General features: G+C 68.4%; 8 non-coding genes across 8 annotated transcripts; all 8 read left to right on the top strand.

Moving 5' to 3' along the window:
- Positions 1-1626: 1626 nt before the first annotated feature.
- On the top strand, positions 1627-1817 carry LOC147596144 (U2 spliceosomal RNA). The gene has a single exon (XR_015261575.1). It is a non-coding gene; the product is annotated as a U2 spliceosomal RNA (small nuclear RNA).
- A 2036-nt stretch (positions 1818-3853) lies between these two features.
- Positions 3854-4044, top strand: LOC147596143 (U2 spliceosomal RNA). Its single transcript, XR_015261585.1, has one exon. It is a non-coding gene; the product is annotated as a U2 spliceosomal RNA (small nuclear RNA).
- Positions 4045-6038: 1994 nt separating this feature from the next.
- On the top strand, positions 6039-6229 carry LOC147596142 (U2 spliceosomal RNA). The gene has a single exon (XR_015261565.1). It is a non-coding gene; the product is annotated as a U2 spliceosomal RNA (small nuclear RNA).
- A 2033-nt stretch (positions 6230-8262) lies between these two features.
- On the top strand, positions 8263-8453 carry LOC147596141 (U2 spliceosomal RNA). Its single transcript, XR_015261572.1, has one exon. It is a non-coding gene; the product is annotated as a U2 spliceosomal RNA (small nuclear RNA).
- A 2036-nt stretch (positions 8454-10489) lies between these two features.
- Positions 10490-10680, top strand: LOC147596140 (U2 spliceosomal RNA). The gene has a single exon (XR_015261580.1). It is a non-coding gene; the product is annotated as a U2 spliceosomal RNA (small nuclear RNA).
- A 1954-nt stretch (positions 10681-12634) lies between these two features.
- LOC147596139 (U2 spliceosomal RNA) lies at positions 12635-12825 on the top strand. Its single transcript, XR_015261579.1, has one exon. It is a non-coding gene; the product is annotated as a U2 spliceosomal RNA (small nuclear RNA).
- A 2198-nt stretch (positions 12826-15023) lies between these two features.
- LOC147596138 (U2 spliceosomal RNA) lies at positions 15024-15214 on the top strand. Its single transcript, XR_015261571.1, has one exon. It is a non-coding gene; the product is annotated as a U2 spliceosomal RNA (small nuclear RNA).
- A 2033-nt stretch (positions 15215-17247) lies between these two features.
- LOC147596137 (U2 spliceosomal RNA) lies at positions 17248-17438 on the top strand. The gene has a single exon (XR_015261578.1). It is a non-coding gene; the product is annotated as a U2 spliceosomal RNA (small nuclear RNA).
- The last annotated feature ends 2687 nt before the right edge of the window (positions 17439-20125 follow it).

Genomic DNA, 20125 nt, shown 5'->3' with positions numbered 1-20125 from the left:
TGGGACCCGGTACAGCCCCCCTGAGCCCCTCTATCCCGCTTTGGGACCCGGTACAGCCCCCCTGAGCCCCTCTATCCCGCTCTGGGACCCCGTACAGCCCCCCTGAGCCGCTCTATCCCGATTTGGGACCCCCGTACAGCCCCCCTGAGCCCCTCTATCCCGCTTTGGCACCCGGTACACCCCCCCTGAGGCCCCAACCCTCTATCCCGCTCTGGGACCCCGTAGAGCCCCCCTGAGCCCCTCTATCCCGCTTTGGGACCCCGTAGAGCCACCCTGAGCCCGTCTATCCCGCTCTGGGACCCGTACAGCCCCCCGAGCCCGTCTATCCCGCTCTGGGACCCCGTACAGCCCCCCTGAGCCCCTCATCCGCTCTGGACCCCTACAGCCCCTGCGCCTCTCCTGCTTGGACCCCGTACAGCCCCCCTGAGCCCCTCTATCCCGCCTTGGGACCCCGTAGAGCCCCTGAGCCCCTCTATCCCGCTTTGGGACCCGGTACAGCCCCCCCGAGCCCCTCTATCCCGCTTGGCACCCGGTACAGCCCACCTGAGCCACTCTATCCCGCTCTGGGACCACCGTAGAGCCCCCCTGAGCCCCTCTATCCCGCTTGGACCAGGTACAGCCCTCCTGAGCCCCTCTATCCCGCTTTGGGACCACCTACCAGCCCCCCGAGCCCCTCTATCCCGCTTTGGGACCCCGTACAGCCCCCCTGAGCCTCTCTATCCCGCTTTGGGACCCCGTAGAGCCCCCCTGAGCCCCTCTATCCCGCTCTGGGATCCCATACAGCCCCCCTGAGCCCCTCTATCCCGCTTTGAGCCCATACAGCCCCCCTGGCCCCCTCTAGCCCCCCTTGGCCCCCCCCGACAGCCGCCCCTCCCGAGCCCCCCTATCCCTCTTTGGGACCCTCGTAGAGCCCATCCGAGCCCCTCTATCCCGCTTTGGGACCCCGTAGAGCCCCTCCGAGCCCCTCTATCCCGCTTTGGGACCCCGTACAGCCCCCCTGAGCCCCTCTATCCCGCTTTGGGACCCCGTACAGCCCCCCTGAGCCCCTCTATCCCGCCTTGGGACCCCCTACAGCCCCCCCGAGCCCCTCTATCCCGCCTTGGGACTCCCCGGAGCCCCCCCGAGCCCTCACAGCCCATTTTGGGACCCCCCGCAGCCCCCCCGAGCCCTCACAGCCCATTTTGGGACCCCCGAGCCCTCACAGCCCATTTTGGGACCCCCCGCAGCCCCCCCAGCCCCTCCATGTCCCTCACCTTCCCCGCGGGGCTTGGTGCGGGGACGGGAGGGGGCGGGGCGAATGCTAACGAGGGGGCGGGGTCTGCCGCCAGGAGACGGCTGGGGGCGTGGCCTGTGACCGGGCAAGAGAGGTGTGGGGGAATAGGGGCGTGGTTATGTTAATAAGGCGCTGAGAGCGCGCGAATGGGGCGCCGGGAGTGCAGTTCGAGCGGGGGTTTGCGGGGCTCGGCGGGGTCTGTGAGCGTGGGAACCGGTCGGGTGCGGGGCAGAGCGAGGGAAAGGATAGAGCAGCGCGGTGCGGGGATGGGCGAGCGGCGCGGGGCGAGGCGGTCACCGTGGCATCGGGGCGGGGGGCGGGCGCTGGGGCGGCGTGCGGGGGGCGGCGTGGGCATCGCTTCTCGGCCTTTTGGCTAAGATCAAGTGTAGTATCTGTTCTTATCAGTTTAATATCTGATACGTCCTCGATGAGAGGACTTCATATTAAACGTGTTTTTGGGCTCGGGAGTTGGACCCGGAGCTTGCTCCCTCCGCTCCGCGCATCGTCCCGGTATTGCAGTGGTTCCGGGCACGGTGCACCCCCGCTGCGGGGAGTGGGACCGGTGAAAGAGAGAAGAGAGAGCGGCGCGGGGAGCTGCGGGTCCGGCGGTGCTGGGGCTGTGCTCTTCCCGCCCTGGGCGCGAGCCCTTCCCGCCGGTTTTGCTGAGCTCTGGGCGCGAGCCCTTCCCGCCCTTTTCTCTGTGCCCCTCCCGCCCTTTTCACGCCGCGCGTGGAAGATCTCGGCGCTTTTCTCCCTCTCTGCAGGTACCGGTTGTGGGGGCGTTTGGAACCCGTCTGGGGCCGGGCAGGTCCCGTGCGGGAGTCCCGGGGCGCTTTTGGCGGGGGGAGAAGCGATTCCGGGGTCTCCTCGGGGCGTCTGCGCTCGCCGATTCCTCACATCCGGCTTTGGGACCCGGTACAGCCCCCCTGAGCCCCTCTATCCCGCTTTGGGACCCGGTACAGCCCCCCTGAGCCCCTCTATCCCGCTCTGGGACCCCGTACAGCCCCCCTGAGCCGCTCTATCCCGATTTGGGACCCCCGTACAGCCCCCCTGAGCCCCTCTATCCCGCTTTGGCACCCGGTACAGCCCCCCTGAGCCACTCTATTCCGCTCTGGGACCCCGTAGAGCCCCCCTGAGCCCCTCTATCCCGCTTTGGGACCCCGTAGAGCCCCCCTGAGCCCCTCTATCCCGCCTTGGGACCCCGTAGAGCCCCCTGAGCCCCTCTATCCCGCTTTGGGACCCGGTACAGCCCCCCCGAGCCCCTCTATCCCGCTTTGGCACCCGGTACAGCCCACCTGAGCCACTCTATCCCGCTCTGGGACCCCGTAGAGCCCCCCTGAGCCCCTCTATCCCGCTTTGGGACCAGGTACAGCCCTCCTGAGCCCCTCTATCCCGCTTTGGGACCCCCTACAGCCCCCCCGAGCCCCTCTATCCCGCTTTGGGACCCCGTACAGCCCCCCTGAGCCCCTCTATCCCGCTTTGGGACCCCGTAGAGCCCCCCTGAGCCCCTCTATCCCGCTCTGGGATCCCATACAGCCCCCCCTGAGCCCCTCTATCCCGCTTTGGGACCCCATACAGCCCCTCCGAGCCCCTCTATCCCGCTTTGGGACCCCGTAGAGCCCCTCCGAGCCCCCCTATCCCTCTTTGGGACCTCGTAGAGCCCATCCGAGCCCCTCTATCCCGCTTTGGGACCCCGTACAGCCCCTTCGAGCCCCTCTATCCCGCTTTGGGACCCCGTAGAGCCCCTCCGAGCTCCTCTATCCCGCTTTGGGACCCCGTAGAGCCCCTCCGAGCTCCTCTATCCCGCTTTGGGACCCCGTAGAGCCCCTCCGAGCTCCTCTATCCCCGCTTTGGGACCCCGTACAGCCCTACTGAGCCCCTCTATCCCGCTCTGGGACCCCGTACAGCCCCCCTGAGCCCCTCTATCCCGCTTTGGGACCCCGTACAGCCCCCCTGAGCCCCTCTATCCCGCCTTGGGACCCCCTACAGCCCCCCCGAGCCCCTCTATCCCGCCTTGGGACTCCCCGGAGCCCCCCCGAGCCCTCACAGCCCATTTTGGGACCCCCCGCAGCCCCCCCGAGCCCTCACAGCCCATTTTGGGACCCCCCGCAGCCCCCCCGAGCCCTCACAGCCCATTTTGGGACCCCGAGCCCTCACAGCCCATTTTGGGACCCCCCGCAGCCCCCCCAGCCCCTCCATCTCCTCACCTTCCCCGCGGGGCTTGGTGCGGGGACGGGAGGGGGCGGGGCGAATGCTAACGAGGGGGCGGGGTCTGCCGCCAGGAGACGGCTGGGGGCGTGGCCTGTGACCGGGCAAGAGAGGTGTGGGGGAATAGGGGCGTGGTTATGTTAATAAGGCGCTGAGAGCGCGCGAATGGGGCGCCGGCAGTGCAGTTCGAGCGGGGGTTTGCGGGGCTCGGCGGGGTCTGTGAGCGTGGGAACCGGTCGGGTGCGGGGCAGAGCGAGGGAAAGGATAGAGCAGCGCGGTGCGGGGATGGGCGAGCGGCGCGGGGCGAGGCGGTCACCGTGGCATCGGGGCGGGGGGCGGGCGCTGGGGCGGCGTGCGGGGGGCGGCGTGGGCATCGCTTCTCGGCCTTTTGGCTAAGATCAAGTGTAGTATCTGTTCTTATCAGTTTAATATCTGATACGTCCTCGATGAGAGGACTTCATATTAAACGGGTTTTTGGGCTCGGGAGTTGGACCCGGAGCTTGCTCCCTCCGCTCCGCGCATCGTCCCGGTATTGCAGTGCTTCTGGGCACGGTGCACCCCCGCTGCGGGCAGCGGGACCGGTGAAAGAGAGAAGAGAGAGCGGCGCGGGGAGCTGCGGGTCCCGGCGGTGCTGGGGCTGTGCTCTTCCCGCCCTGGGCGCGAGCCCTTCCCGCCGGTTTTGCTGAGCTGTGTGCGCGAGCCCTTCCCGCCCTTTTCTCTGTGCCCCTCCCGCCCTTTTCACGCCGCGCGTGGAAGATCTCGGCGCTTTTCTCCCTCTCTGCAGGTACCGGTTGTGGGGGCGTTTGGAACCCGTCTGGGCCGGGCAGGTCCCGTGCGGGAGTCCCGGGGCGCTTTTGGCGGGGGGAGAAGCGATTCCGGGGTCTCCTCGGGGCGTCTGCGCTCGCCGATTCCTCACATCCGGCTTTGGGACCCGGTACAGCCCCCCTGAGCCCCTCTATCCCGCTTTGGGACCCGGTACACCCCCCCTGAGCCCCTCTATCCCGCTCTGGGACCCCGTACAGCCCCCCTGAGCCGCTCTATCCCGATTTGGGACCCCCGTACAGCCCCCCTGAGCCCCTCTATCCCGCTTTGGCACCCGGTACAGCCCCCCTGAGCCACTCTATCCCGCTCTGGGACCCCGTAGAGCCCCCCTGAGCCCCTCTATCCCGCTTTGGGACCCCGTACAGCCCCCCTGAGCCCCTCTATCCCGCCTTGGGACCCCGTAGAGCCCCCTGAGCCCCTCTATCCCGCTTTGGGACCCGGTACAGCCCCCCCGAGCCCCTCTATCCCGCTTTGGCACCCGGTACAGCCCACCTGAGCCACTCTATCCCGCTCTGGGACCCCGTAGAGCCCCCCTGAGCCCCTCTATCCCGCTTTGGGACCAGGTACAGCCCTCCTGAGCCCCTCTATCCCGCTTTGGGACCCCCTACAGCCCCCCCGAGCCCCTCTATCCCGCTTTGGGACCCCGTACAGCCCCCCTGAGCCCCTCTATCCCGCTTTGGGACCCCGTAGAGCCCCCCTGAGCCCCTCTATCCCGCTCTGGGATCCCATACAGCCCCCCTGAGCCCCTCTATCCCGCTTTGGGACCCCATACAGCCCCCCTGAGCCCCTCTATCCCGCTTTGGGACCCCGTAGAGCCCCTCCGAGCCCCCCTATCCCTCTTTGGGACCTCGTAGAGCCCATCCGAGCCCCTCTATCCCGCTTTGGGACCCCGTACAGCCCCTTCGAGCCCCTCTATCCCGCTTTGGGACCCCGTAGAGCCCCTCCGAGCTCCTCTATCCCGCTTTGGGACCCCGTAGAGCCCCTCCGAGCTCCTCTATCCCGCTTTGGGACCCCGTAGAGCCCCTCCGAGCTCCTCTATCCCGCTTTGGGACCCCGTACAGCCCTACTGAGCCCCTCTATCCCGCTCTGGGACCCCGTACAGCCCCCCTGAGCCCCTCTATCCCGCTTTGGGACCCCGTACAGCCCCCCTGAGCCCCTCTATCCCGCCTTGGGACCCCCTACAGCCCCCCCGAGCCCCTCTATCCCGCCTTGGGACTCCCCGGAGCCCCCCCGAGCCCTCACAGCCCATTTTGGGACCCCCCGCAGCCCCCCCGAGCCCTCACAGCCCATTTTGGGACCCCCGAGCCCTCACAGCCCATTTTGGGACCCCCCGCAGCCCCCCCAGCCCCTCCATGTCCTCACCTTCCCCGCGGGGCTTGGTGCGGGGACGGGAGGGGGCGGGGCGAATGCTAACGAGGGGGCGGGGTCTGCCGCCAGGAGACGGCTGGGGGCGTGGCCTGTGACCGGGCAAGAGAGGTGTGGGGGAATAGGGGCGTGGTTATGTTAATAAGGCGCTGAGAGCGCGCGAATGGGGCGCCGGGAGTGCAGTTCGAGCGGGGGTTTGCGGGGCTCGGCGGGGTCTGTGAGCGTGGGAACCGGTCGGGTGCGGGGCAGAGCGAGGGAAAGGATAGAGCAGCGCGGTGCGGGGATGGGCGAGCGGCGCGGGGCGAGGCGGTCACCGTGGCATCGGGGCGGGGGGCGGGCGCTGGGGCGGCGTGCGGGGGGCGGCGTGGGCATCGCTTCTCGGCCTTTTGGCTAAGATCAAGTGTAGTATCTGTTCTTATCAGTTTAATATCTGGTACGTCCTCGATGAGAGGACTTCATATTAAACGGGTTTTTGGGCTCGGGAGTTGGACCCGGAGCTTGCTCCCTCCGCTCCGCGCATCGTCCCGGTATTGCAGTGGTTCCGGGCACGGTGCACCCCCGCTGCGGGCAGCGGGACCGGTGAAAGAGAGAAGAGAGAGCGGCGCGGGGAGCTGCGGGTCCCGGCGGTGCTGGGGCTGTGCTCTTCCCGCCCTGGGCGCGAGCCCTTCCCGCCGGTTTTGCTGAGCTCTGGGCGCGAGCCCTTCCCGCCCTTTTCTCTGTGCCCCTCCCGCCCTTTTCACGCCGCGCGTGGAAGATCTCGGCGCTTTTCTCCCTCTCTGCAGGTACCGGTTGTGGGGGCGTTTGGAACCCGTCTGGGGCCGGGCAGGTCCCGTGCGGGAGTCCCGGGGCGCTTTTGGCGGGGGGAGAAGCGATTCCGGGGTCTCCTCGGGGCGTCTGCGCTCGCCGATTCCTCACATCCGGCTTTGGGACCCGGTACAGCCCCCCTGAACCCCTCTATCCCGCTTTGGGACCCGGTACAGCCCCCCTGAGCCCCTCTATCCCGCTTTGGGACCCGGTACAGCCCCCCTGAGCCCCTCTATCCCGCTCTGGGACCCCGTACAGCCCCCCTGAGCCGCTCTATCCCGATTTGGGACCCCCGTACAGCCCCCCTGAGCCCCTCTATCCCGCTTTGGCACCCGGTACAGCCCCCCTGAGCCCCTCTATCCCGCTCTGGACCCCGTAGAGCCCCCCTGAGCCCCTCTATCCCGCTTTGGGACCCCGTAGAGCCACCCTGAGCCCCTCTATCCCGCTTTAGGACCCCGTACAGCCCCCCGAGCCGTCTATCCCGCTCTGGGACCCGGTACAGCCCCCCTGAGCCCCTCTATCCCGCTCTGGGACCCCGTACAGCCCACCTGAGCGCCTCTATCCTGCTTTGGGACCCCGTACAGCCCCCCTGAGCCCCTCTATCCCGCCTTGGGACCCCGTAGAGCCCCCTGAGCCCCTCTATCCCGCTTTGGGACCCGGTACAGCCCCCCCGAGCCCCTCTATCCCGCTTTGGCACCCGGTACAGCCCACCTGAGCCACTCTATCCCGCTCTGGGACCCCGTAGAGCCCCCCTGAGCCCCTCTATCCCGCTTTGGGACCAGGTACAGCCCTCCTGAGCCCCTCTATCCCGCTTTGGGACCACCTACAGCCCCCCCGAGCCCCTCTATCCCGCTTTGGGACCCCGTACAGCCCCCCTGAGCCTCTCTATCCCGCTCTGGGACCCCGTAGAGCCCCCCTGAGCCCCTCTATCCCGCTCTGGGATCCCATACAGCCCCCCTGAGCCCCTCTATCCCGCTTTGGGACGCCATACAGCCCCCCTGAGCCCCTCTATCCCGCTTTGGGACCCCGTAGAGCCCCTCCGAGCCCCCCTATCCCTCTTTGGGACCTCGTAGAGCCCATCCGAGCCCCTCTATCCCGCTTTGGGACCCCGTAGAGCCCCTCCGAGCCCCTCTATCCCGCTTTGGGACCCCGTACAGCCCCCCTGAGCCCCTCTATCCCGCTTTGGGACCCCGTACAGCCCCCCTGAGCCCCTCTATCCCGCCTTGGGACCCCCTACAGCCCCCCCGAGCCCCTCTATCCCGCCTTGGGACTCCCCGGAGCCCCCCCGAGCCCTCACAGCCCATTTTGGGACCCCCCGCAGCCCCCCCGAGCCCTCACAGCCCATTTTGGGACCCCCGAGCCCTCACAGCCCATTTTGGGACCCCCCGCAGCCCCCCCAGCCCCTCCATGTCCTCACCTTCCCCGCGGGGCTTGGTGCGGGGACGGGAGGGGGCGGGGCGAATGCTAACGAGGGGGCGGGGTCTGCCGCCAGGAGACGGCTGGGGGCGTGGCCTGTGACCGGGCAAGAGAGGTGTGGGGGAATAGGGGCGTGGTTATGTTAATAAGGCGCGGAGAGCGCGCGAATGGGGCGCCGGGAGTGCAGTTCGAGCGGGGGTTTGCGGGGCTCGGCGGGGTCTGTGAGCGTGGGAACCGGTCGGGTGCGGGGCAGAGCGAGGGAAAGGATAGAGCAGCGCGGTGCGGGGATGGGCGAGCGGCGCGGGGCGAGGCGGTCACCGTGGCATCGGGGCGGGGGGCGGGCGCTGGGGCGGCGTGCGGGGGGCGGCGTGGGCATCGCTTCTCGGCCTTTTGGCTAAGATCAAGTGTAGTATCTGTTGTTATCAGTTTAATATCTGGTACGTCCTCGATGAGAGGACTTTGTATTAAACGTGTTTTTGGGCTCGGGAGTTGGACCCGGAGCTTGCTCCCTCCGCTCCGCGCATCGTCCCGGTATTGCAGTGGTTCCGGGCACGGTGCACCCCCGCTGCGGGCAGCGGGACCGGTGAAAGAGAGAAGAGAGAGCGGCGCGGGCAGCTGCGGGTCCCGGCGGTGCTGGGGCTGTGCTCTTCCCGCCCTGGGCGCGAGCCCTTCCCGCCGGTTTTGCTGAGCTCTGGGCGCGAGCCCTTCCCGCCCTTTTCTCTGTGCCCCTCCCGCCCTTTTCACGCCGCGCGTGGAAGATCTCGGCGCTTTTCTCCCTCTCTGCAGGTACCGGTTGTGGGGGCGTTTGGAACCCGTCTGGGGCCGGGCAGGTCCCGTGCGGGAGTCCCGGGGCGCTTTTGGCGGGGGGAGAAGCGATTCCGGGGTCTCCTCGGGGCGTCTGCGCTCGCCGATTCCTCACATCCGGCTTTGGGACCCGGTACAGCCCCCCTGAGCCCCTCTATCCCGCTTTGGGACCCGGTACAGCCCCCCTGAGCCCCTCTATCCCGCTCTGGGACCCCGTACAGCCCCCCTGAGCCGCTCTGTCCCGATTTGGGACCCCCGTACAGCCCCCCTGAGCCCCTCTATCCCGCTTTGGCACCCGGTACAGCCCCCCTGAGCCACTCTATCCCGCTCTGGGACCCCGTAGAGCCCCCCTGAGCCCCTCTATCCCGCTTTGGGACCCCGTAGAGCCCCCCTGAGCCCCTCTATCCCGCCTTGGGACCCCGTAGAGCCCCCTGAGCCCCTCTATCCCGCTTTGGGACCCGGTACAGCCCCCCCGAGCCCCTCTATCCCGCTTTGGCACCCGGTACAGCCCACCTGAGCCACTCTATCCCGCTCTGGGACCCCGTAGAGCCCCCCTGAGCCCCTCTATCCCGCTTTGGGACCAGGTACAGCCCTCCTGAGCCCCTCTATCCCGCTTTGGGACCCCCTACAGCCCCCCCGAGCCCCTCTATCCCGCTTTGGGACCCCGTACAGCCCCCCTGAGCCCCTCTATCCCGCTTTGGGACCCCGTAGAGCCCCCCTGAGCCCCTCTATCCCGCTCTGGGATCCCATACAGCCCCCCTGAGCCCCTCTATCCCGCTTTGGGACCCCATACAGCCCCTCCGAGCCCCTCTATCCCGCTTTGGGACCCCGTAGAGCCCCTCCGAGCCCCCCTATCCCTCTTTGGGACCTCGTAGAGCCCATCCGAGCCCCTCTATCCCGCTTTGGGACCCCGTACAGCCCCTTCGAGCCCCTCTATCCCGCTTTGGGACCCCGTAGAGCCCCTCCGAGCTCCTCTATCCCGCTTTGGGACCCCGTAGAGCCCCTCCGAGCTCCTCTATCCCGCTTTGGGACCCCGTAGAGCCCCTCCGAGCTCCTCTATCCCGCTTTGGGACCCCGTACAGCCCTACTGAGCCCCTCTATCCCGCTCTGGGACCCCGTACAGCCCCCCTGAGCCCCTCTATCCCGCTTTGGGACCCCGTACAGCCCCCCTGAGCCCCTCTATCCCGCCTTGGGACCCCCTACAGCCCCCCCGAGCCCCTCTATCCCGCCTTGGGACTCCCCGGAGCCCCCCCGAGCCCTCACAGCCCATTTTGGGACCCCCCGCAGCCCCCCCGAGCCCTCACAGCCCATTTTGGGACCCCCCGCAGCCCCCCCGAGCCCTCACAGCCCATTTTGGGACCCCCGAGCCCTCACAGCCCATTTTGGGACCCCCCGCAGCCCCCCCAGCCCCTCCATGTCCTCACCTTCCCCGCGGGGCTTGGTGCGGGGACGGGAGGGGGCGGGGCGAATGCTAACGAGGGGGCGGGGTCTGCCGCCAGGAGACGGCTGGGGGCGTGGCCTGTGACCGGGCAAGAGAGGTGTGGGGGAATAGGGGCGTGGTTATGTTAATAAGGCGCTGAGAGCGCGCGAATGGGGCGCCGGGAGTGCAGTTCGAGCGGGGGTTTGCGGGGCTCGGCGGGGTCTGTGAGCGTGGGAACCGGTCGGGTGCGGGGCAGAGCGAGGGAAAGGATAGAGCAGCGCGGTGCGGGGATGGGCGAGCGGCGCGGGGCGAGGCGGTCACCGTGGCATCGGGGCGGGGGGCGGGCGCTGGGGCGGCGTGCGGGGGGCGGCGTGGGCATCGCTTCTCGGCCTTTTGGGTAAGATCAAGTGTAGTATCTGTTCTTATCAGTTTAATATCTGGTACGTCCTCGATGAGAGGACTTCATATTAAACGGGTTTTTGGGCTCGGGAGTTGGACCCGGAGCTTGCTCCCTCCGCTCCGCGCATCGTCCCGGTATTGCAGTGGTTCCGGGCACGGTGCACCCCCGCTGCGGGCAGCGGGACCGGTGAAAGAGAGAAGAGAGAGCGGCGCGGGGAGCTGCGGGTCCCGGCGGTGCTGGGGCTGTGCTCTTCCCGCCCTGGGCGCGAGCCCTTCCCGCCGGTTTTGCTGAGCTCTGGGCGCGAGCCCTTCCCGCCCTTTTCTCTGTGCCCCTCCCGCCCTTTTCACGCCGCGCGTGGAAGATCTCGGCGCTTTTCTCCCTCTCTGCAGGTACCGGTTGTGGGGGCGTTTGGAACCCGTCTGGGGCCGGGCAGGTCCCGTGCGGGAGTCCCGGGGCGCTTTTGGCGGGGGGAGAAGCGATTCCGGGGTCTCCTCGGGGCGTCTGCGCTCGCCGATTCCTCACATCCGGCTTTGGGACCCGGTACAGCCCCCCTGAGCCCCTCTATCCCGCTTTGGGACCCGGTACAGCCCCCCTGAGCCCCTCTATCCCGCTCTGGGACCCCGTACAGCCCCCCTGAGCCGCTCTGTCCCGATTTGGGACCCCCGTACAGCCCCCCTGAGCCCCTCTATCCCGCTTTGGCACCCGGTACAGCCCCCCTGAGCCACTCTATCCCGCTCTGGGACCCCGTAGAGCCCCCCTGAGCCCCTCTATCCCGCTTTGGGACCCCGTAGAGCCCCCCTGAGCCCCTCTATCCCGCCTTGGGACCCCGTAGAGCCCCCTGAGCCCCTCTATCCCGCTTTGGGACCCGGTACAGCCCCCCCGAGCCCCTCTATCCCGCTTTGGGACCAGGTACAGCCCTCCTGAGCCCCTCTATCCCGCTTTGGGACCCCCTACAGCCCCCCCGAGCCCCTCTATCCCGCTTTGGGACCCCGTACAGCCCCCCTGAGCCCCTCTATCCCGCTTTGGGACCCCGTAGAGCCCCCCTGAGCCCCTCTATCCCGCTCTGGGATCCCATACAGCCCCCCTGAGCCCCTCTATCCCGCTTTGGGACCCCATACAGCCCCTCCGAGCCCCTCTATCCCGCTTTGGGACCCCGTAGAGCCCCTCCGAGCCCCCCTATCCCTCTTTGGGACCTCGTAGAGCCCATCCGAGCCCCTCTATCCCGCTTTGGGACCCCGTACAGCCCCTTCGAGCCCCTCTATCCCGCTTTGGGACCCCGTAGAGCCCCTCCGAGCTCCTCTATCCCGCTTTGGGACCCCGTAGAGCCCCTCCGAGCTCCTCTATCCCGCTTTGGGACCCCGTAGAGCCCCTCCGAGCTCCTCTATCCCGCTTTGGGACCCCGTACAGCCCTACTGAGCCCCTCTATCCCGCTCTGGGACCCCGTACAGCCCCCCTGAGCCCCTCTATCCCGCTTTGGGACCCCGTACAGCCCCCCTGAGCCCCTCTATCCCGCCTTGGGACCCCCTACAGCCCCCCCGAGCCCCTCTATCCCGCCTTGGGACTCCCCGGAGCCCCCCCGAGCCCTCACAGCCCATTTTGGGACCCCCCGCAGCCCCCCCGAGCCCTCACAGCCCATTTTGGGACCCCCCGCAGCCCCCCCGAGCCCTCACAGCCCATTTTGGGACCCCCGAGCCCTCACAGCCCATTTTGGGACCCCCCGCAGCCCCCCCAGCCCCTCCATGTCCTCACCTTCCCCGCGGGGCTTGGTGCGGGGACGGGAGGGGGCGGGGCGAATGCTAACGAGGGGGCGGGGTCTGCCGCCAGGAGACGGCTGGGGGCGTGGCCTGTGACCGGGCAAGAGAGGTGTGGGGGAATAGGGGCGTGGTTATGTTAATAAGGCGCTGAGAGCGCGCGAATGGGGCGCCGGGAGTGCAGTTCGAGCGGGGGTTTGCGGGGCTCGGCGGGGTCTGTGAGCGTGGGAACCGGTCGGGTGCGGGGCAGAGCGAGGGAAAGGATAGAGCAGCGCGGTGCGGGGATGGGCGAGCGGCGCGGGGCGAGGCGGTCACCGTGGCATCGGGGCGGGGGGCGGGCGCTGGGGCGGCGTGCGGGGGGCGGCGTGGGCATCGCTTCTCGGCCTTTTGGGTAAGATCAAGTGTAGTATCTGTTCTTATCAGTTTAATATCTGGTACGTCCTCGATGAGAGGACTTCATATTAAACGGGTTTTTGGGCTCGGGAGTTGGACCCGGAGCTTGCTCCCTCCGCTCCGCGCATCGTCCCGGTATTGCAGTGGTTCCGGGCACGGTGCACCCCCGCTGCGGGCAGCGGGACCGGTGAAAGAGAGAAGAGAGAGCGGCGCGGGGAGCTGCGGGTCCCGGCGGTGCTGGGGCTGTGCTCTTCCCGCCCTGGGCGCGAGCCCTTCCCGCCGGTTTTGCTGAGCTCTGGGCGCGAGCCCTTCCCGCCCTTTTCTCTGTGCCCCTCCCGCCCTTTTCACGCCGCGCGTGGAAGATCTCGGCGCTTTTCTCCCTCTCTGCAGGTACCGGTTGTGGGGGCGTTTGGAACCCGTCTGGGGCCGGGCAGGTCCCGTGCGGGAGTCCCGGGGCGCTTTTGGCGGGGGGAGAAGCGATTCCGGGGTCTCCTCGGGGCGTCTGCGCTCGCCGATTCCTCACATCCGGCTTTGGGACCCGGTACAGCCCCCCTGAGCCCCTCTATCCCGCTTTGGGACCCGGTACAGCCCCCCTGAGCCCCTCTATCCCGCTTTGGGACCCGATACAGCCCCCCTGAGCCCCTCTATCCCGCTCTGGGACCCCGTACAGCCCCCCTGAGCCGCTCTATCCCGATTTGGGACCCCCGTACAGCCCCCCTGAGCCCCTCTATCCCGCTTTGGCACCCGGTACAGCCCCCCTGAGCCACTCTATCCCGCTCTGGGACCCCGTAGAGCCCCCCTGAGCCCCTCTATCCCGCTTTGGGACCCCGTAGAGCCACCCTGAGCCCCTCTATCCCGCTTTAGGACCCCGTACAGCCCCCCGAGCCGTCTATCCCGCTCTGGGACCCGGTACAGCCCCCCTGAGCCCCTCTATCCCGCTCTGGGACCCCGTACAGCCCACCTGAGCGCCTCTATCCTGCTTTGGGACCCCGTACAGCCCCCCTGAGCCCCTCTATCCCGCCTTGGGACCCCGTAGAGCCCCCTGAGCCCCTCTATCCCGCTTTGGGACCCGGTACAGCCCCCCCGAGCCCCTCTATCCCGCTTTGGCACCCGGTACAGCCCACCTGAGCCACTCTATCCCGCTCTGGGACCCCGTAGAGCCCCCCTGAGCCCCTCTATCCCGCTTTGGGACCAGGTACAGCCCTCCTGAGCCCCTCTATCCCGCTTTGGGACCCCCTACAGCCCCCCCGAGCCCCTCTATCCCGCTTTGGGACCCCGTACAGCCCCCCTGAGCCCCTCTATCCCGCTTTGGGACCCCGTAGAGCCCCCCTGAGCCCCTCTATCCCGCTCTGGGATCCCATACAGCCCCCCTGAGCCCCTCTATCCCGCTTTGGGACCCCATACAGCCCCCCTGAGCCCCTCTATCCCGCTTTGGGACCCCGTAGAGCCCCTCCGAGCCCCCCTATCCCTCTTTGGGACCTCGTAGAGCCCATCCGAGCCCCTCTATCCCGCTTTGGGACCCCGTACAGCCCCTTCGAGCCCCTCTATCCCGCTTTGGGACCCCGTAGAGCCCCTCCGAGCTCCTCTATCCCGCTTTGGGACCCCGTAGAGCCCCTCCGAGCTCCTCTATCCCGCTTTGGGACCCCGTAGAGCCCCTCCGAGCTCCTCTATCCCGCTTTGGGACCCCGTACAGCCCTACTGAGCCCCTCTATCCCGCTCTGGGACCCCGTACAGCCCCCCTGAGCCCCTCTATCCCGCTTTGGGACCCCGTACAGCCCCCCTGAGCCCCTCTATCCCGCCTTGGGACCCCCTACAGCCCCCCCGAGCCCCTCTATCCCGCCTTGGGACTCCCCGGAGCCCCCCCGAGCCCTCACAGCCCATTTTGGGACCCCCCGCAGCCCCCCCGAGCCCTCACAGCCCATTTTGGGACCCCCGAGCCCTCACAGCCCATTTTGGGACCCCCCGCAGCCCCCCCAGCCCCTCCATCTCCTCACCTTCCCCGCGGGGCTTGGTGCGGGGACGGGAGGGGGCGGGGCGAATGCTAACGAGGGGGCGGGGTCTGCCGCCAGGAGACGGCTGGGGGCGTGGCCTGTGACCGGGCAAGAGAGGTGTGGGGGAATAGGGGCGTGGTTATGTTAATAAGGCGCGGAGAGCGCGCGAATGGGGCGCCGGGAGTGCAGTTCGAGCGGGGGTTTGCGGGGCTCGGCGGGGTCTGTGAGCGTGGGAACCGGTCGGGTGCGGGGCAGAGCGAGGGAAAGGATAGAGCAGCGCGGTGCGGGGATGGGCGAGCGGCGCGGGGCGAGGCGGTCACCGTGGCATCGGGGCGGGGGGCGGGCGCTGGGGCGGCGTGCGGGGGGCGGCGTGGGCATCGCTTCTCGGCCTTTTGGCTAAGATCAAGTGTAGTATCTGTTGTTATCAGTTTAATATCTGGTACGTCCTCGATGAGAGGACTTTGTATTAAACGTGTTTTTGGGCTCGGGAGTTGGACCCGGAGCTTGCTCCCTCCGCTCCGCGCATCGTCCCGGTATTGCAGTGGTTCCGGGCACGGTGCACCCCCGCTGCGGGCAGCGGGACCGGTGAAAGAGAGAAGAGAGAGCGGCGCGGGGAGCTGCGGGTCCCGGCGGTGCTGGGGCTGTGCTCTTCCCGCCCTGGGCGCGAGCCCTTCCCGCCGGTTTTGCTGAGCTGTGTGCGCGAGCCCTTCCCGCCCTTTTCTCTGTGCCCCTCCCGCCCTTTTCACGCCGCGCGTGGAAGATCTCGGCGCTTTTCTCCCTCTCTGCAGGTACCGGTTGTGGGGGCGTTTGGAACCCGTCTGGGGCCGGGCAGGTCCCGTGCGGGAGTCCCGGGGCGCTTTTGGCGGGGGGAGAAGCGATTCCGGGGTCTCCTCGGGGCGTCTGCGCTCGCCGATTCCTCACATCCGGCTTTGGGACCCGGTACAGCCCCCCTGAGCCCCTCTATCCCGCTTTGGGACCCGGTACAGCCCCCCTGAGCCCCTCTATCCCGCTCTGGGACCCCGTACAGCCCCCCTGAGCCGCTCTATCCCGATTTGGGACCCCCGTACAGCCCCCCTGAGCCCCTCTATCCCGCTTTGGCACCCGGTACAGCCCCCCTGAGCCACTCTATCCCGCTCTGGGACCCCGTAGAGCCCCCCTGAGCCCCTCTATCCCGCTTTGGGACCCCGTAGAGCCACCCTGAGCCCCTCTATCCCGCTTTAGGACCCCGTACAGCCCCCCGAGCCGTCTATCCCGCTCTGGGACCCGGTACAGCCCCCCTGAGCCCCTCTATCCCGCTCTGGGACCCCGTACAGCCCACCTGAGCGCCTCTATCCTGCTTTGGGACCCCGTACAGCCCCCCTGAGCCCCTCTATCCCGCCTTGGGACCCCGTAGAGCCCCCTGAGCCCCTCTATCCCGCTTTGGGACCCGGTACAGCCCCCCCGAGCCCCTCTATCCCGCTTTGGCACCCGGTACAGCCCACCTGAGCCACTCTATCCCGCTCTGGGACCCCGTAGAGCCCCCCTGAGCCCCTCTATCCCGCTTTGGGACCAGGTACAGCCCTCCTGAGCCCCTCTATCCCGCTTTGGGACCACCTACAGCCCCCCGAGCCCCTCTATCCCGCTTTGGGACCCCGTACAGCCCCCCTGAGCCTCTCTATCCCGCTTTGGGACCCCGTAGAGCCCCCCTGAGCCCCTCTATCCCGCTCTGGGATCCCATACAGCCCCCCTGAGCCCCTCTATCCCGCTTTGGGACGCCATACAGCCCCCCTGAGCCCCTCTATCCCGCTTTGGGACCCCGTAGAGCCCCTCCGAGCCCCCCTATCCCTCTTTGGGACCTCGTAGAGCCCATCCGAGCCCCTCTATCCCGCTTTGGGACCCCGTAGAGCCCCTCCGAGCCCCTCTATCCCGCTTTGGGACCCCGTACAGCCCCCCTGAGCCCCTCTATCCCGCTTTGGGACCCCGTACAGCCCCCCTGAGCCCCTCTATCCCGCCTTGGGACCCCCTACAGCCCCCCCGAGCCCCTCTATCCCGCCTTGGGACTCCCCGGAGCCCCCCCGAGCCCTCACAGCCCATTTTGGGACCCCCCGCAGCCCCCCCGAGCCCTCACAGCCCATTTTGGGACCCCCCGCAGCCCCCCCGAGCCCTCACAGCCCATTTTGGGACCCCCGAGCCCTCACAGCCCATTTTGGGACCCCCCGCAGCCCCCCCAGCCCCTCCATCTCCTCACCTTCCCCGCGGGGCTTGGTGCGGGGACGGGAGGGGGCGGGGCGAATGCTAACGAGGGGGCGGGGTCTGCCGCCAGGAGACGGCTGGGGGCGTGGCCTGTGACCGGGCAAGAGAGGTGTGGGGGAATAGGGGCGTGGTTATGTTAATAAGGCGCTGAGAGCGCGCGAATGGGGCGCCGGGAGTGCAGTTCGAGCGGGGGTTTGCGGGGCTCGGCGGGGTCTGTGAGCGTGGGAACCGGTCGGGTGCGGGGCAGAGCGAGGGAAAGGATAGAGCAGCGCGGTGCGGGGATGGGCGAGCGGCGCGGGGCGAGGCGGTCACCGTGGCATCGGGGCGGGGGGCGGGCGCTGGGGCGGCGTGCGGGGGGCGGCGTGGGCATCGCTTCTCGGCCTTTTGGGTAAGATCAAGTGTAGTATCTGTTCTTATCAGTTTAATATCTGGTACGTCCTCGATGAGAGGACTTCATATTAAACGGGTTTTTGGGCTCGGGAGTTGGACCCGGAGCTTGCTCCCTCCGCTCCGCGCATCGTCCCGGTATTGCAGTGGTTCCGGGCACGGTGCACCCCCGCTGCGGGCAGCGGGACCGGTGAAAGAGAGAAGAGAGAGCGGCGCGGGGAGCTGCGGGTCCCGGCGGTGCTGGGGCTGTGCTCTTCCCGCCCTGGGCGCGAGCCCTTCCCGCCGGTTTTGCTGAGCTGTGTGCGCGAGCCCTTCCCGCCCTTTTCTCTGTGCCCCTCCCGCCCTTTTCACGCCGCGCGTGGAAGATCTCGGCGCTTTTCTCCCTCTCTGCAGGTACCGGTTGTGGGGGCGTTTGGAACCCGTCTGGGGCCGGGCAGGTCCCGTGCGGGAGTCCCGGGGCGCTTTTGGCGGGGGGAGAAGCGATTCCGGGGTCTCCTCGGGGCGTCTGCGCTCGCCGATTCCTCACATCCGGCTTTGGGACCCGGTACAGCCCCCCTGAGCCCCTCTATCCCGCTTTGGGACCCGGTACAGCCCCCCTGAGCCCCTCTATCCCGCTCTGGGACCCCGTACAGCCCCCCTGAGCCGCTCTATCCCGATTTGGGACCCCCGTACAGCCCCCCTGAGCCCCTCTATCCCGCTTTGGCACCCGGTACAGCCCCCCTGAGCCACTCTATCCCGCTCTGGGACCCCGTAGAGCCCCCCTGAGCCCCTCTATCCCGCTTTGGGACCCCGTAGAGCCACCCTGAGCCCCTCTATCCCGCTTTAGGACCCCGTACAGCCCCCCGAGCCGTCTATCCCGCTCTGGGACCCGGTACAGCCCCCCTGAGCCCCTCTATCCCGCTCTGGGACCCCGTACAGCCCACCTGAGCGCCTCTATCCTGCTTTGGGACCCCGTACAGCCCCCCTGAGCCCCTCTATCCCGCCTTGGGACCCCGTAGAGCCCCCTGAGCCCCTCTATCCCGCTTTGGGACCCGGTACAGCCCCCCCGAGCCCCTCTATCCCGCTTTGGCACCCGGTACAGCCCACCTGAGCCACTCTATCCCGCTCTGGGACCCCGTAGAGCCCCCCTGAGCCCCTCTATCCCGCTTTGGGACCAGGTACAGCCCTCCTGAGCCCCTCTATCCCGCTTTGGGACCACCTACAGCCCCCCCGAGCCCCTCTATCCCGCTTTGGGACCCCGTACAGCCCCCCTGAGCCTCTCTATCCCGCTTTGGGACCCCGTAGAGCCCCCCTGAGCCCCTCTATCCCGCTCTGGGATCCCATACAGCCCCCCTGAGCCCCTCTATCCCGCTTTGGGACGCCATACAGCCCCCCTGAGCCCCTCTATCCCGCTTTGGGACCCCGTAGAGCCCCTCCGAGCCCCCCTATCCCTCTTTGGGACCTCGTAGAGCCCATCCGAGCCCCTCTATCCCGCTTTGGGACCCCGTAGAGCCCCTCCGAGCTCCTCTATCCCGCTTTGGGACCCCGTACAGCCCTACTGAGCCCCTCTATCCCGCTCTGGGACCCCGTACAGCCCCCCTGAGCCCCTCTATCCTGCTTTGGGACCCCGTACAGCCCCCCTGAGCCCCTCTATCCCGCTTTGGGACCCCGTACAGCCCCCCTGAGCCCCTCTATCCCGCCTTGGGACCCCCTACAGCCCCCCTGAGCCCCTCTATCCCGCTCTGGGACCCCGTACAGCCCACCTGAGCGCCTCTATCCTGCTTTGGGACCCCGTACAGCCCCCCTGAGCCCCTCTATCCCGCCTTGGGACCCCGTAGAGCCCCCTGAGCCCCTCTATCCCGCTTTGGGACCCGGTACAGCCCCCCCGAGCCCCTCTATCCCGCTTTGGCACCCGGTACAGCCCACCTGAGCCACTCTATCCCGCTCTGGGACCCCGTAGAGCCCCCCTGAGCCCCTCTATCCCGCTTTGGGACCAGGTACAGCCCTCCTGAGCCCCTCTATCCCGCTTTGGGACCACCTACAGCCCCCCCGAGCCCCTCTATCCCGCTTTGGGACCCCGTACAGCCCCCCTGAGCCTCTCTATCCCGCTTTGGGACCCCGTAGAGCCCCCCTGAGCCCCTCTATCCCGCTCTGGGATCCCATACAGCCCCCCTGAGCCCCTCTATCCCGCTTTGGGACGCCATACAGCCCCCCTGAGCCCCTCTATCCCGCTTTGGGACCCCGTAGAGCCCCTCCGAGCCCCCCTATCCCTCTTTGGGACCTCGTAGAGCCCATCCGAGCCCCTCTATCCCGCTTTGGGACCCCGTAGAGCCCCTCCGAGCCCCTCTATCCCGCTTTGGGACCCCGTACAGCCCCCCTGAGCCCCTCTATCCCGCTTTGGGACCCCGTACAGCCCCCCTGAGCCCCTCTATCCCGCCTTGGGACCCCCTACAGCCCCCCCGAGCCCCTCTATCCCGCCTTGGGACTCCCCGGAGCCCCCCCGAGCCCTCACAGCCCATTTTGGGACCCCCCGCAGCCCCCCCGAGCCCTCACAGCCCATTTTGGGACCCCCCGCAGCCCCCCCGAGCCCTCACAGCCCATTTTGGGACCCCCGAGCCCTCACAGCCCATTTTGGGACCCCCCGCAGCCCCCCCAGCCCCTCCATCTCCTCACCTTCCCCGCGGGGCTTGGTGCGGGGACGGGAGGGGGCGGGGCGAATGCTAACGAGGGGGCGGGGTCTGCCGCCAGGAGACGGCTGGGGGCGTGGCCTGTGACCGGGCAAGAGAGGTGTGGGGGAATAGGGGCGTGGTTATGTTAATAAGGCGCTGAGAGCGCGCGAATGGGGCGCCGGGAGTGCAGTTCGAGCGGGGGTTTGCGGGG

This window comes from Chlamydotis macqueenii, unplaced genomic scaffold (assembly GCF_036417535.1).
Source record: "Chlamydotis macqueenii isolate bChlMac1 unplaced genomic scaffold, bChlMac1.mat HAP1_SCAFFOLD_143, whole genome shotgun sequence".
NCBI classification, from domain to species: domain Eukaryota; kingdom Metazoa; phylum Chordata; class Aves; order Otidiformes; family Otididae; genus Chlamydotis; species Chlamydotis macqueenii.
This window is presented reverse-complemented; position numbering and strand designations above follow the sequence as displayed.